Source organism: Dendrobates tinctorius, unplaced genomic scaffold (assembly GCF_039654945.1).
Source record: "Dendrobates tinctorius isolate UK_male_01 unplaced genomic scaffold, ASM3965494v1 ptg000003l, whole genome shotgun sequence".
Lineage (NCBI taxonomy): Eukaryota > Metazoa > Chordata > Amphibia > Anura > Dendrobatidae > Dendrobates > Dendrobates tinctorius.
Genome location: NW_027361671.1, coordinates 25,080,014 through 25,096,819, shown reverse-complemented (window position 1 = coordinate 25,096,819; position 16,806 = coordinate 25,080,014). Strand labels below are relative to the sequence as shown.

The window sequence follows — 16,806 nt, the reverse complement described above, 5'->3', positions numbered from 1 at the left end:
TAATAAAAAACCCCACTAAAAAAAGAAGAAAAACATTTTATTTGAAGAACAAATATGGTAATTGTCATAATTCCTGAGAATAAGTTATTGCATCGGTAGATAACTAATACATGGGTCCTCGCAAACAGTGCAGCAAAAGAAACTGCACTGCAGGGAACCCACCCAATGCGCACTCCTGAGCCACTATCAGACTAATATGACACAGGCTACATTGTTGAAAACATTTATACACTATATCAATGATGTATATGCAGTTTCCTAATAGAAAAAGCAAGTTGATCAACCTTAAAGGGGTTGTCCATTCTTTTGCTAAAAGTCTGCAGTTACTCTATATGACTGCACACTTCTGAATTCTCACTGCACGCACACCCAACACTGTCAGGCTTCTTTAGTGTCTGGAGCGAGAGCAGGCAGTCATGTCACTAGATGTACTCCGCCACAATTGTATTGAGTGAGGCTGAGTTTGTCTAGTTGGAATGTGGCTGGGAATATGCTAATCACAGAGTGCAGGGGCATTACTGCAAATCATATACCTGCAGTCACGTGACCATCCGGTCTAACCGCACACACTGAAGAATCCTGACAGTGAACAGTGTGCGCACCGTGAGGATTCTGCAGTCACAGAATGACTGCAGACTTATTAAAAGGCCACACGACCCCTTTAAGTCTGCACTTCGTGAATTTAGGCATTATAGGACAGAGGAGGCAACCAGAGCCTCCATCCTATTACACAAATTCATAACGTGAAAGCCGTCATTCCCTCTGTATGGGCAGGGTAGGCCGGACGTATAACACTGAGTCCAGAAAGCATTTTTATTGCTTTTAAATTTCTATTTTATTTCTAAAATAAAGCTAAAACTAAAATGATGCACTGTCACACATACATAATAGAGAGGTAGGTTGTTAGCTAGGGGCAGAAAAGCCATTGGACAAAGGTAGGTGCACAGCATGCAGTGGAGTGACGGAAAGGAAGTTCCAACACCCATAGTGCAGCAGAATGCTGATAAAGCAGAACAGCCCACTCGAAATGAGTACATAGTAAGTGAAAGAGCATCACAATCGAGAATCTTCAAGGTGATATTAGTATGCGATCTAAGAGTAGTTTTTTGCTTCTTTTAAACCTTGTTTTTATTGAATACAAAGATTTTTTTTTCCTTACATACATACAGTTGTAGCCAAAAGTATTGACACCCCTGCAATTTTGTCAGATAATACTAAGTTTCTTCCTGAAAATTATTGCAAACACAAATTCTTTGTTATTATTATTATCTTCAATTAATTCGTCTTAAATGAAAAAACACAAAAAGAATTGTCCTAAAGCCAAATTGGATATAATTCCACACCGAACATAAAAAAGAGGATGGACAAAAGTATTGGCACTGTTCGAAAAATCATGTGAAGCTTCTCTAATTTGTGTAATTAACAGCACCTGTAACTTACCTGTGGCACCTAACAGGTGTTGGCAATAACTAAATCACACTTGCAGCCAGTTGACATGGATTAAAGTTGACTCAACCTCTGTCCTGTGTCCTTGTGTGTACCACATTGAGCATGGAGAAAAGAAAGAAGACCAAAGAACTGTCTCAAGACTTGCGAAACCAAATTGTGAGGAAGCATGAGCAATCAAAAGGCTACAAGTCCATCTCCAAAGACCTGAATGTTCCTGTGTCTACCGTGCGCAGTGTCATCAAGAAGTTTAAAGCCCGTGGCACTGTGGCTAACCTCCCTAGATGTGGACGGAAAAGAAAAATTGACAAGAGATTTCAACGCAAGATTGTGCGGATGTTGGATTAAGAAGCTCGACTAACATCCAAACAAGTTCAAGCTGCCCTGCAGTCCGAGGGTACAACAGTGTCAACCCGTACTATCCGTCGGCGTCTGAATGAAAAGGGACTGTATGATAGGAGACCCAGGAAGACCCCACTTCTTACCCCGAGACATAAAAAAGCCAGGCTGGAGTTTGCCAAAACTTACCTGAAAAAGCCTAAAACGTTTTGGAAGAATGTTCTCTGGTCAGATGAGACAAAAGTAGATCTTTTTGGGCAAAGGCATCAACATAGAGTTTACAGGAGAAAAAAAGAGGCATTCAAAGAAAAAAACACGGTCCCTACAGTCAAACATGGAGGAAGTTCCCTGATGTTTTGGGGTTGCTTTGCTGCCTCTGGCACTGGACTGCTTGACCGTGTGCATGGTATTATGAAGTCTGAAGACTACCAACAAATTTTGCAGCATAATGTAGGGCCCAGTGTGAGAAAGCTGGGTCTCCCTCAGAGGTCATGGGTCTTCCAGCAGGACAATGACCCAAAACACACTTCAAAAAGTACTAGAAAATGGTTTGAGAGAAAGCACTGGAGACTTCTAAGGTGGCCAGCAATGAGTCCAGACCTGAATCCCATAGAACACCTGTGGAGAGATCTAAAAATGGCAGTTTGGAGAAGGCACCCTTCTAATAACAGGAACCTGGAGCAGTTTGCCAAAGAAGAGTGGTCTAAAATTCCAGTAGAGCATTGTAAGAAACACATTGATGGTTACGGGAAGCGGTTGGTCGCAGTTATTTTGGCTAAAGGTTGTGCAACCAAGTATTAGGCTGAGGGTGAAAATACTTTTGTCTAGCCCATTTTTGGAGTTTTGTGTGAAATGATCAATGTTTTGCTTTTTGCTTCATTCTCTTTTGTGTTTTTTCATTTAAGACAAATTAAATGAAGATAATAATACCAAAGAATTTGTGATTGCAATCATTTTCAGGAAGAAACTGAGTATTATCTGACAAAATTGCAGGGATGTCAATACTTTTGGCCACAACTGTACATACATACACCAATGCAAACATTATCTGAGGAATATAGATCGAACATCTATTCCAGAAAGTGCATTGGTTTACAGGAGAACAAGCAAAGACAAAAACCGGGAAAAGGGGGGGGGGTAAAGAAGTATGTCAGAAACAAGTACATTTTTTTTTAACCTATCAGACATCCAATATGGGTGCTTTACTTTAAGCTCAGCACTAGTCATGGGCGAGTATACTGGTTACTTGGGTGTCCTCCGAGTACTTTGGTTTGCTTGGAGATTTACTTTTCATTGTCTTATCTGCATGATTTGTGACTTGTAGACAGCTTGAACACATGTGTGGAATGCCTGTTTGTTAGGGAATTCCCAAATGTATTCAGTCTGTCTACAAGTCGCAAATCACGCAGATAAGACAACGAAAACTAAATCTCCGAGCCAAAATACACAGAGGACACCCGAGCAACTACACTCGCTCATCACTACTCAGGACCCAATGACACCGAAATAGACCCCCAACACCCAGCGTTGCCTCTCCGCAGCGGTTCTCCCAGAGATATCACTATATAGGTGTCTCTCCTAGTAATAGCTGCTCTTGATACCAAACTGTCGGTTGAAAACAGATTTTAATGTTAGCCCCCCCCCCCCCCCCGTAGCCAGACAAACAATAAAGGGGGGCACTCATGGCAGCATAGACCCTTATGTTATTACATGATGTCTAGGTCATGCTAGGGTTAATAAACTAATAAACTGGTCATATGTTGTTATGGGTTTTGGTCATGGCCTTGTGTCAAGCTGGAACCGGTTTTATCTGGTTCTTGGCGCCCTTTATTAAAGCAACTATCATTGGTCAGTCAATTTTGGCGGTCTTTTGTCCATACTATAAATAGAACTGTTATCTTATCTCGGGCATTACGTCGCTGACAGAAGAATAGAAGATAAGAAGATTACCTCATGGAAGATTTACTGCAGCAGATCATCACTAGGGCCGGGGACAGGGACAGCGAGGTCTGGCAGAGGAGCTGTCTGGCTATGAACCCGGCTATAAAACCTCACTCATCAGCTCCGGAAGCCGCCGCCCGCCCGTTGGAACCGTGCCTACATCCACAGACTCCGTGTCAGGAAGTGACCTCCCCTCCGCGGTCAAGCAGTGCCCCGAGAGTGAGAAGACCCCGGGCGGTATTCACCCCTCCCCTCCTAGATCCTGCAACCGCGCACAGGAAGGCCACGCAACATCCGCCCGCCTTCCAGCCAGGAAATCCTGGAGCCCAGCGTGGGATTTTCGCCGGGCCCGTCAATCTTCTCCGGAGACGTCATCTCCGGTCGCCGCCAGGCCAAACACACGCCGCGGCCGTAAAAGCGCTGCGGCGTCAAGCTCACCTGGCCCCTCTCCAACACCGGCCTCTGCCAGCGGTGGTCACCGGTCTCCATTAAGGCTCCAGCTACACCTGCGCAGGGATGAAGAGGAGAACCCGGCTTCCAGAGCACATCAGCCCCGCACTCCCCTGTTCATCAGGGTCTGAGGGCTGGCTGCTCGTCGGCAAGATCCTCCATTGGATGTTGCAGGAAGGGGTACGAACATCAATGTCCCCCTGTCTGTCTCTCAGAGGGTTAATATTAAGTCTGTCATGAGGGAAGTTTTAGCAGAGGCATTGGGTGATTCATTTATTGTTCCTGCCCCATCAGCTAATGTCAGTGGGGTGGTTCACCCTGCAGTCATGGAACCTTTAATTCCTCATAATCCATTCAAAGAAGCTCTGACCTGTGAACTATCCCCTCTAGGCTTTCATTTATCTGCAGCCACCAAAGAGTTGATTTGGGAAAACAAATATGTGGATTTGTTTGGCTTTCTTCCACGCAGGGAGCAGCTGGGTAGAGCTGACAAGGATAAGCCTGACTCCGATGATCCTAAGCGTGTTTCTTTGAGATCATTCAACAACTGGGTCCAGGAGTTCGCAATCTACTCGGCTGTCCTCGGCGAAAAGTTCCCAAACCTTTGTAGCAAATTATTCCAGCATGTGGACATAATTTTGGAGGCCTATAGAAACTTTGGTGGCTTCGCTTGGCTCAGCTATGACGAAGACTCCCGTCAAAAATTAGCCGTACACCCTGAAGTTCATTGGGGCGTGAAGGATGTTGGGCTGTGGATCAACCTGATGCTCCCTCAGCGTCAGTATTTAAATAGACAATCATCCCTTCCAGCCCAAAAAAGGGGTTTTTGCTTCGCCTTTAATGATTCCACCTGTAAATGGAACAATAGCTGTATATTTCGGCACGAGTGTTCCTTCTGTGGCAACGCTCACCCAGTGTCGAAATGTTTCAAAAAGCAAGCCTCTCAACAACCTCCTTCCATGGAGTTTGTTCCAAAAAGCTCAGACTCCAGTGATTCTGGAAAACATGGTAGTTTGGCTAAACAATTACCCAAATTGGGAGATTAGTCAGCTTTTATTTAATGGTTTCACTTTTGGCTTTTATGTTCCACATTTCAAGGGTTCTGGTTGCAAACTATCAAAAAACCAACTGTCTTTATCCATCTTCCCAGAGGTGGCTAGAGACAAAATTTTTCAAGAAGTACTCTTGGGTAGGGTGGCTGGCCCGTTTTCATCCACACCGTTTCCTAAATTTAGGGTTTCCACATTAGGAGTAGTGCCGAAAAAAGAGATAGGGTCTTTCCGCCTAATCCATCATTTGTTATAACCTAAAGGTTCGTCTTTAAATGAAAATGACGAAGTAGAAAAGACCCTATGCTCTGTCAGTTACGCCTCTGTTGATTCTGCCTTAGAGCTGTTTTACCCATGGGTTTTGCCCTATTATGTTTTTATTTCGAAAGCTTTTCAACATTCTTACATTGGGTCCTGGAATCAGTTTGTTCAGACTCTGGCATCTTACATTATCTACATGATTTTCTTTTCGTTGGTCCACCGGATTCTGAAACATGTTCACGTACACTACATACATTTCTGAGTTTGTGTAGTCATTTCGGTGTACCTATTGCCAGTGATAAAACTGTTCTTCCCTCTCGCTCTATTGAATTTTTGGGCATTACCTTGGACTCAGAGTTTAGAATGTAGCCTCCCGGTCGAAAAAGTATTGAAACTTCATGATGCCCTCTCCGAGGTTCTGTCCAGAGAAAAGATCACTCTAAAAGAATTGCAATCTGTTTTAGGGTTGCTCACCTTTGCCCTCAGAGTGATTCCTATGGGCAGTGTGTTCTCTAGACGCCTCTATGACGCAACTAAGGGTCTCTCTTCTCCTAACTCTCATGTCAGGGTCTGTTCTGACATGAGAGAGGATATAAGAATTTGGATTTCATTCCTCTCAGAGTTCAATGGTAGATCCTGTTTGCAATCTGGTTTCATTTTCGCAGACTCTTTACCTCTACTTCTTGCAAATGACATTTTCTCAGGATGTGCAATTATTTTTTTATCTCATTGGACAATTGCACCTTGGCCTAGTTCTTGGTTAGACCATAATATCACCAAGAATGTGTTAATCTCGGAGCTTTTTTTTATTTATTTAGCCATCTATTTATGGGGATCGTCGTTACAGAACTACAGGTTAACCTTTCTGTCATCTAACCAAGGAGTAGTTTTTTCCATCAACACTTTATGCTCAAAAAAACTATGGGCATCAAAAATTTTGAGACAATTGGTTTTACTTTGCCTGAAGCGTAATATTTAGATTAAAGCGAGACTAGGTGTTAGTGAGAAAGCTATGTTTGCCAAGTCTCTGTGTCTTAGTCAGTGGTCGAATTTTTACCAACAGGTCCCCAACGCAGATACGGATCCTACGCCCTGCCCTCCGGCAGTCTGGGAGACTCTAGCAATATAATCTCGCAATTTATTGAACAATCTCTATCACAGAGAACATGGGCCGACTATTCGGCCGCATGGTTTCACTGGGTTGAATTCTGTAAATGGCATAAGTTTGATTTTATGCTTTCCACTCCTGCTGCAGGGCTACAGCTTGCAGTCTTTTTGGTACATAAGGGTTTATCCTTTGCTGCTGTGGAAAAATATTTCACGGGAATATCATTCTTTTTGAAACTTTGGGGCAATCCTCCACTGACAGGATTTTTTCCAATTAAACAATTTCTAAATGGTTTTAAAAAAAAATGCAATTTCCGGCCTCACTCCCAAAGGCCGATATCTTTGTGTCTCTTACGAGATCTCTGCCTATCCTTAGATTCGGTGTGCTTAAACTCTTTTGAGTCTTCTCTTTTTCGTGCTGCATTTTCTATTGCATTTTTTGGGGCTCTCCGTGTAGGTGAGTTGGTCTCGGCTAAGAAATCGGAGCCTTCTGGGCTTTTCTTTGCTGACATCAGCTTACAAGCATCGGTCCTCTTTGTTTTCGTACGTAAATCTAAAACGGATCAGTGGGGTAGGGGGTCTAGATTAGAGTTAAAGAGTTTTTTGGATCCCGTTATATGCCCAGTAAGCACCACTAAAATATGGCTTTCGTTGAGGTCTCATGCTCCAGGCCCTCTTTTTGTGCACAAGGACTCGTCCCCTGCAACCATTTTTCAATTCAATTGCATCCTTAAAAAGTGTCTTCATTTGCTTGGTAAAGATCACTTGAACATTACATCTCATTCTTTCAGAATTGGAGCAGCTACAGAGGCATCCAGATCCGGGTTGTGTAATGCTGACATTATGAAGTTGGGAAGATGGGAATCTGGAAGATTTAAGCTTTATGTTAGGCATGATTTATATGATTATTAATTTCTCATTTATATTAGGTCCATTGGTAGTCTGGATCATCGGTCACTCTTTTGTGTACTGGGTTCAGAAGAGGGCCTACCAGCGGCCTTATACTGAAATCCTGTCTTTTAACCCCATTAATGTTGAAATTTTTTGGCACAATGTTCGTGGGATGCGTTGGGTTAATTTTGTTCCAGAGTTCAAGAAATGCTGCAACAAGTTTCCTTATCCGGACTTGGTAATCTTTCATGTATCTGGGAATGATCTCGGAAAGGTCAGAACCTTAGATTTGTTAGCTTTTTTAAGATCAGACGTCACGGGCCTAAAACAGGCCTTTCCCCAGACTGATTTTGCCTTCTCCGAGATCATCCCCAGGTTGTTATGGTATAAGAATAAATTTTCTTTCTTGAATAAGATTCGCAAGAGGGTCAACAGAAGTATGTCTAAATTTTTACCTTTAGTAGGCGGATTTTCTTTTAGGCATGAAGACCTGGAGGGCTTTCTACCTGGGGTCTATAGGAGTGACCAAGTGCATCTATCTGAAATTGGCTTAGACATCTTTAATTTAAATTTACAGTCAATGGTGGAAAGGTAGCTGTGCTGTTGGGGGGGGGGGGTCATGACTCGTTGAGTCTTGGCTTGTGGGGAAATCGCCCTTAATTGGGTGGATTGGATTTGTTATTGGAAATATGGTGTTCGGTTATGTTATTTATTGAATGGAGTCTTTATTACTGAATATGTAACCCAAAATAAACATCACGGACACTTTTCTGCCAATTTTATTGTCTGAAGTATTTATTTTGTATGAATGGGTTTTGTGCGGCCATGTTAGCCCCCCCCCCCCATAGCCAGACAAACAATAAAGGGGGGGGACTCATGGCAGAATTGACCCTTATGTTATTACATGATGTCTTGGTCATGCTAGGGTTAATAAACTGGTCATATGTTGTTATGGGTTTGGTCATGGCCTTGTGTCAAGCTGGAACTGGTTTTATCTGGTTCTTGGCGCCCTTTTTGAAAGCAACTGTCATTGGTCAGTTAATTTTGGCGGTCTTTTGTCCATACTATAAATAGAACTGATATCTTATCTCGGGCATTATGTTGCTGACAGAAGAAGAGAAGATCCCTCCCTCCCCTTTTGATAGCTGTTTTTTCTCTTGTCGTGATGTTCCTTTTGTGGGGAAATCGCCCTTAATTGGGTGGATTGGATTTGTTATTGGAAATATGGTGTTCGGTTATGTTATTTATTGAATGGAGTATTTATTACTGAATATGTAACCCAAAATAAACATCACGGCCACTTTTCTGCCAATTTTATTGTCTGGGGTATTTATTTTGTGTGAATGGGTTTTGTGCGGCCATGGATTCTGGTTGTTGAAGCAGAGAAATGAAGCTTTCCCAAGTTTCAAAAAAGGATTACACCCTTCCCTCATTATGCAAAGAGGTCTCAACCAAATCAATCTGAAGCAGAACTGACAGCTTTTCTAGAAAGATCTAGAAAGGAGGGGCATGGTCGTGGATCCATGCCTGCAGAATGGCCTTAGTACCTGCTGCCCCCACTAAATGTAGTGGTTTACGGACTCCTGGAGAGCAGGTGTATTTATCTGGTTTTAAATATCCAAATATGGCCCATAGAGGTTCATCAGGAGCAAAGTTTGTCAGATGTTTAATGGCGAATCGTCTTACTCTCTCCCAAAATGTTCTGATGACGGGGCATGCCCACAAACAGTGGAACAGGTTGGCCTCTGGGGAATGGCATTTGAAACATTTGGTGGTTGTGTACAGCCCCATTCTATGACCCTTTTACGGCGTTAGGTAGGATCTATGACAGATTTTCAGTCTCATTTCTAGGAAACGAGCAGACGTGAGGAAATTATAGGCTTGATATAGAGCTTTCAAAAAGGTGTTTCAGGACAAGCTGGAGTCCTCGATCTGCCATTTTGTTACCAGAAATTGGGATTGTTCATAATCCAGGGCTACATGGATGAATTTTTGGTTGGTGGCTATTTGGCCAGATGAAGAATTGGGTCTGGTGAACAATCTAAGCAGACATGGTTTCCTCTCATGCCCAGAAAGATGCGCTAGTATTTTTGTTACATAGCTTTTACCTTGTAAGTAGAGTTGAGCGAAACGGGTCGAAAAAATTCAAAAGTCGGCGACTTTTGGCAAAGTCGGGTTTCATGAAACGAAACCCGACCCTAGGATGAGGTCGGCCACGAGGTCGGCGACTTACGCGCCAAAGTCGCGTTTCAAAAGTTTGTTTTGCGCTCTTTTTCAGCCAATCAGGATCCACGGACACTGTGGGCAACGTGATGACCTAGGCACGGGTCACCACCATCTTTCAGAAGGGCATGCAAGTGATTGGCTTGCTTTGGTGGGCGTCACAGGGGGTATAAAAGGGCGTGCACGCCGACCGCCATCTTACTTCTGCCGATCTTAGTATACGGAGAGGTTGCTGCTGATTCTGTAGGGAGAGCGTTAGGCAGGGAAGAAGACAAAAAAACTGCTTCTGCTGCTAGCGATTTGGCCTGCACAACACACAAGTCACTGTGTGTGCAGTGCAAGGGGAGGCTATATTGTGGTGTATCAGTGGTGTTGGTTGTTGGGCTGCCTTTTAAGGCTTCCTGACACGCTGGCATTGCTGTTTACCCACTGCTCCGCAAACTGCTTTTTTAAAAGCAATCCAATCTCCCTTATCCTCTAGTCACTTTTGTCACAGCTGTGCCATCGAGCCTGTCACATAGCGCTCAGATATCAGTGGGCCTCACACAATCCACAAGTGTCCAGTGTCCAAAAGTGTGCGCAGAGATTCAAAATCTCCATTATCCTCTCGTCACTTTGGTCACAGGCAGCTGTGCCATCGAGCGTGTCACATAGCGCTCAGATATCAGTGGGCCTCACACAATCCACAAGTGTCCAGTGTCCAAAAGTGTGCGCAGAGATTCAAAATCTCCATTATCCTCTCGTCACTTTGGTCACAGGCAGCTGTGCCATCGAGCGTGTCACATAGCGCTCAGATATCAGTGGGCCTCACACAATCCACAAGTGTCCAGTGTCCAAAAGTGTGCGCAGAGATTCAAAATCTCCATTATACTCTCGTCACTTTGGTCACAGGCAGCTGTGCCATCGAGCGTGTCACATAGCGCTCAGATATCAGTGGGCCTCACACAATCCACAAGTGTCCAGTGTCCAAAAGTGTGCGCAGAGATTCAAAATCTCCATTATCCTCTCGTCACTTTGGTCACAGGCAGCTGTGCCATCGAGCCTGTCACATAGCGCTCAGATATCAGTGGGCCTCACACAATCCACAAGTGTCCAGTGTCCAAAAGTGTGCGCAGAGATTCAAAATCTCCATTATCCTCTCGTCACTTTGGTCACAGGCAGCTGTGCCATCGAGCGTGTCACATAGCGCTCAGATATCAGTGGGCCTCACACAATCCACAAGTGTCCAGTGTCCAAAAGTGTGCGCAGAGATTCAAAATCTCCATTATCCTCTCGTCACTTTGGTCACAGCTGTGCCATCGAGCATGTCACATAGCGCTCAGATATCAGTGGGCCTCACACAATCCACAAGTGTCCAGTGTCCAAAAGTGTGCGCAGAGATTCAAAATCTCCATTATCCTCTCGTCACTTTGGTCACAGCTGTGCCATCGAGCCTGTCACATAGCGCTCAGATATCAGTGGGCCTCACACAATCCACAAGTGTCCAGTGTCCAAAAGTGTGCGCAGAGATTCAAAATCTCCATTATCCTCTCGTCACTTTTGTCACAGGCAGCTGTGCCATCGAGCCTGTCACATAGCGCTCAGATATCAGTGGGCCTCACACAATCCACAAGTGTCCAGTGTCCAAAAGTGTGCGCAGAGATTCAAAATCTCCATTATCCTCTCGTCACTTTGGTCACAGCTGTGCCATCGAGCCTGTCACATAGCGCTCAGATATCAGTGGGCCTCACACAATCCACAAGTGTCCAGTGTCCAAAAGTGTGCGCAGAGATTCAAAATCTCCATTATCCTCTCGTCACTTTGGTCACAGGCAGCTGTGCCATCGAGCGTGTCACATAGCGCTCAGATATCAGTGGGCCTCACACAATCCACAAGTGTCCAGTGTCCAAAAGTGTGCGCAGAGATTCAAAATCTCCATTATCCTCTCGTCACTTTGGTCACAGCTATGCCATCGAGCCTGTCACATAGCGCTCAGATATCAGTGGGCCTCACACAATCCACAAGTGTCCAGTGTCCAAAAGTGTGCGCAGAGATTCAAAATCTCCATTATCCTCTCGTCACTTTGGTCACAGCTGTGCCATCGAGCCTGTCACATAGCGCTCAGATATCAGTGGGCCTCACACAATCCACAAGTGTCCAGTGTCCAAAAGTGTGCGCAGAGATTCAAAATCTCCATTATCCTCTCGTCACTTTTGTCACAGGCAGCTGTGCCATCGAGCCTGTCACATAGCGCTCAGATATCAGTGGGCCTCACACAATCCACAAGTGTCCAGTGTCCAAAAGTGTGCGCAGAGATTCAAAATCTCCATTATCCTCTCGTCACTTTGGTCACAGCTGTGCCATCGAGCCTGTCACATAGTGCTCAGATATCAGTGGGCCTCACACAATCCACAAGTGTCCAGTGTCCAAAAGTGTGCGCAGAGATTCAAAATCTCCATTATCCTCTCGTCACTTTGGTCACAGGCAGCTGTGCCATCGAGCGTGTCACATAGAGCTCAGATATCAGTGGGCCTCACACAATCCACAAGTGTCCAGTGTCCAAAAGTGTGCGCAGAGATTCAAAATCTCCATTATCCTCTCGTCACTTTGGTCACAGGCAGCTGTGCCATCGAGTGTGTCATATAGCGCTCAGATATCAGTGGGCCTCACACAATCCACAAGTGTCCAGTGTCAAAAAGTGTGCGCAGAGATTTAAAATCTCCATTATCCTCTCGTCACTTTGGTCACAGGCAGCTGTGCCATCGAGCCTGTCACATAGCGCTCAGATATCAGTGGGCCTCACACAATCAAAAAGTGTCAACTGTCCACAAGTGTGTGCAGAAATTCTAAATCTCCCCTGTCCTATAGACACCTTGTACCTTGTTTTACATTACTATATAGTTTGTTGGATTTTGTCTACATTTCTACCAAAAATGAGGAAGGCTGGTGGAAGAGGCCGTGGAATTGGGCGGGGGTTGGCAGCTGGTAATGATGGTGTTGGTGGTGGATCTGATGGTAGTGGCAAGAGCAAAATAGGACCGAATGCAGGAGGTGCTGACCCTGCGTCATCGTCTGGCTACATAAGGCCTCGAACGCTTAGTTTTCTAGGAGTTGGCAAACCGCTTTTAAAGGCAGAGCATCAGGAAAAAGTTTTGTCTTACATTGCTGACTCAGCCTCCAGCTCTATCGCCTCCTCTTCTTCAGTTGTAAAAAGTAAAAGCACTGAGTCGTCATTGGAGGCTCATGTTCATGAACCACACCTTTCCTTGTGTCCTTCACCCCAACTAAGATTGAAGGATGACGCAGGCCATACTACTGATTACTCCATGGAGCTGTTTTCACATACCATGCCTGGATTATCAAGTGAAATGGTGAATTACCCAGGCCAAGATGAATCTGACATGGAGTGCACTGATGCACAGCCGCTGATGGATGATTCTGCTGGTACATTCACTCAGAGCACTACATTGTCCTCGCAGTGTACAGAGCCAGATTTTGACCCTGATGAGACTCAGGTGCCCCTTCCCGCACACTATACCACCATACACGGTGACACAGAGAAAGGTGCACATGACATAGAAGAGGAGGTGATGGATGACCCAGTTGTTGACCCAGATTGGCATCCATTGGGGGAAGAGGGTGCTGCTTCCAATAGCTCAGATGAGGAGCATCCACAGCAGACATCGACATCGCAACAGCTGTTATCTGGCAGGCCCGGAGCACTCCAAAGACAGGTTCCAAACATCAAAAGAGTTGCTGGACAGCTTGTCCAGAGGGTCAAAAGATCACAGCGTGCTAGGCCGCAAAATGTCTGCCAAAGTAGGAAGAGTGCAGTGTGGCACTTTTTTGAACAAAATCCCCATGATCAGGCCAAGGTTATCTGTAAGAAGTGCGCAAAGACCTTTAGCCGAGGGAAAAATCTGAAAAATTTGAATACCAGTTGCATGCTTAGACATTTAACCAGCATGCACTTGCAAGCGTGGACACAACACCAAACCTCAAGTGCCACATGTGCAACTGATCACAACGAAGGTAGTCAGCAACGCTACATTGTTTCCCCCACTGTAAGCCCACCGGTTAGCACAGCAGCAAATGTTGAGGTGTCGTTGCAAGACAACAGCAGTCAGGGAATCCCACTGTTATATCAACGAAAGACTGATTCTAGGCCATCAGAAAGAACACCAACTCCATCACCATCATCAACCCTCTCTCAGTCCGCCCTGTCCACCGCTACTTCCACCATATGCAGCTCTCAAGTCCAGCTCACCCTCCCAGACACTATGAGTAGGTCAAGAAAGTACTCAGTCTCTCATCCGCGTACACTGGGTTTGAACGCCCACATTGCCAAACTAATCTCGTTTGAGATGATGCCCTTTCGGTTGGTGGAAAGCACAGCTTTCCGAGAACTCATGGCCTATGCAGTACCACGCTATGACCTACCCAGTCGCCACTTCTTCTCTCGCAAAGCCATCCCAGCCCTCCACCATCATGTGAAAGACCGCATTGTCCATGCACTCAAGCAGTCAGTGAGCGGAAAGGTGCACCTCACAACTGATGCATGGTCCAGTCGGCATGGCCAGGGCCGTTACGTGTCCATCACTGCGCACTGGGTTAATGTGGTGGATGCAGGGTCCACAGGGGACAGCGGTGGTGGGACAGTGCTGCCTAGCCCACGGTATAGGAAACAGTTGGCTGTAGGCGTTCGACCCTCCTCCTCCTCCTCCTCCAGAAGCGAAAGCTCGTCCACAGAGCGCAGTCGTACGAGCACTCCATCTGCAGCTGCCACTGTTGCACACGAGGTGTCCCCCTATCGAGCAGCTAGTGGAAAGCGTCAGCAGGCTGTGTTGCAGATGATGTGTTTGGGCGACAGACACACTGCCGAGGTGCTGGCCGAGTACTTGAAGCGACAAACTGAGTCATGGCTGGGCAGTGTACATCTTGAGGCAGGCAAGGTAGTTAGTGATAACGGCCGTAATTTTGTGGCAGCCATAGCCCTTTCAAAACTCAGCCACATACCTTGCTTGGCTCACACCTTGAACCTGGTGGTGCAGTGCTTCCTCAAAAATTATCCGGAGTTAACAGCCCTGCTCCAGAAGGTGCGAAGACTGTGCGCGCACATCCGCCGGTCGCCTGTACACTCCGTTCGTATGCAGAAGCTGCAGCGATTGCTCCACCTTCCCAACCACCGCCTCATTATCGACATTGCAACAAGGTGGAACTCCACCCTGCACATGGTGGAGCAGCTGTGCGAGCAGAGGCAGGCCATAATGCATTTGTGGGAGGATACACGGCCAGGCACTTTGAGAGCAGACATGGAGTTGACAGGCGTGCAGTGGTCGAAGCTGAAAGACCTTTGTAAAGTCCTTCAGTGTTTTGAGGAATGCACACGGCTGGTAAGCGCAGACGACGCCATCCTAAGCATGAGCATCCCACTTATGCGTCTGCTCATGCAAACTTTGACGCACCTTAAGGAGCAGGCGTCTGCAGCCAATGTTGATGAGGAGGAAGAGGAGGAGGGAATCCTTGATGACATTCAGCCATTGTTTGCTCAGGGACCTCTCCTGGACGAGGTGGAGGAAGAAGAGGAGGAGGAGGAGGAGGATGATGGGGATGATTACTTAGGGGAGGAGGATGCATCTCGTGGGGCAAGTGAAAATGTTGGCGTGGCAAGGTCTGGTACAGGGTTTGTGCGTGACTGGAGGGATGTGGATTTGCCAGAAAGTGCTCCTCCACCCAGCACTCGCAGTGCATCATTGACACCGGGAACATTGGCCCACATGTCAGATTATGCCTTGCGGATCCTAAAAAGGGACCCCCGCATTGCCAAAATGATGAACGATGACGACTACTGGTTGGCCAGCATCCTGGATCCACGCTATAAAGGCAAATTACAAAACATCATGCCACAGGAGAACCTTGACCTAATATTGGCTAATAAACAAGCAACTCTGGTAAATCGGTTGCTTGAGGCATTCCCAGCACACAGCAGCGGTGATGGTTCTCACACGAGCCGTACGGGCCGGGGGCAGCTTGGCAGAGGTGTTCGTGGTGCACACAGCAGAAGTGGCGTTGGAGACAGGGGTTTCATGACAATGTTGTGGACTGATTTTTCAAATACCGCTCACACAACTGGTAATACTGCATCGATGGAAAGTGACAGGAGACAGCAGTTGTCAACTATGGTTACAAACTACTTTTCCTCCCATATCGATGTTCTCCCACACAGGTCATTCCCCTTTGACTATTGGGCCGCTAAACTGGACACCTGGCCTGAATTGGCACAATATGCCTTACAGGAGCTCGCTTGCCCAGCTGCAAGTGTGCTATCGGAAAGAGTCTTCAGTGCAGCTGGATCAATCCTGACAGAAAAAAGGACCTGTCTGTCAACCCAAAATGTTTCCAAGGATTTTGTCCCACCTTCCCCTGATGACACATAGGGTGACAGAAAAAGGGCTTGCTTTGGTCCACCTCTTCCTGGTACTTCACCTATTTCGCCTTTTGCATCAGCTGAATGTCCAACATCAACATATGCCACTTTCTAAAACTCCCTAACTGTGCTGCCTCCCCCCCCATGGCCGGGGTCACCACCTACCGCACGACACCGTGCGAGTGCCGTTGCCCTGGACAGGTGGGTAGGCCGACTCTTGGGCGCGGGCACTGGCACAGGGTCCCTCATAGTGCAATCAAGTGTCTCTGACGGTGGTGGTGCACACCCGCCGTCAGACACACCGCTGTACTATGAGGGGCCCAGTGCCAGTACCGACGCCCACGAGTGGGCCCCCCTTGCTTGGGCAGGGCCCCAGCATTTGCAATCTTTACCTCTCCCTGCTCCTCCGCTGTGTAATCTGGGCCGTCAAATCCATACTGTGCCTGACACCGTCTGAGCCTGCCTCCTGAGACATATATTTTGAATGTGTACGCTATCCATACATGTTATCCAGGGATACGGTACCCTTTCTAACCTTTGTGCAATCACGTGCAATCCATACTGGGCCTAACACCGTCTGAGCCTGCCTCCTGAGACATATATTTTGAATGTGTACGCTATCCATACATGTTATCCGGGGATACGGTACCCTTTCTAACCTTTGTGCAATCACGTGCAATCCATACTGGGCCT

General features: G+C 46.3%; 1 protein-coding gene across 1 annotated transcript in view; it reads right to left on the bottom strand.

The window, feature by feature from the left end:
• SLF1 (SMC5-SMC6 complex localization factor 1) overlaps positions 1–16,806 on the bottom strand; it is a 144,726-nt gene that overhangs the window by 95,941 nt on the left and 31,979 nt on the right. The gene's annotated exons all lie outside the window — the stretch shown is intronic.